This window comes from Penaeus monodon, chromosome 24 (assembly GCF_015228065.2).
Source record: "Penaeus monodon isolate SGIC_2016 chromosome 24, NSTDA_Pmon_1, whole genome shotgun sequence".
NCBI classification, from domain to species: Eukaryota; Metazoa; Arthropoda; class Malacostraca; order Decapoda; family Penaeidae; genus Penaeus; species Penaeus monodon.
The window spans coordinates 6,957,639-6,957,883 of NC_051409.1; positions in this window are offsets into that span (position 1 = coordinate 6,957,639).

Below are 245 nucleotides of genomic sequence, written 5' to 3' on the forward strand. Positions count from 1 at the left end.
GTTATCCAACTGTTTGGGAAAACGACTACTGAGTACAAACTTTTACGAACTGACTGATTAAAAATTAAAACTGGCCAATTAAAAAGCTACTGACCAACTAAATGGGGACGTTGCAAAAAATTAAAATGACTTACTGTCCCGACTGATTAAATAATTCCCCTTTATGACCTTTTGGCTGACTTAAATGCGAACCAAGACTAAATGACCCGAACAAACTAACTACTGACTGACATAATGACGGACCT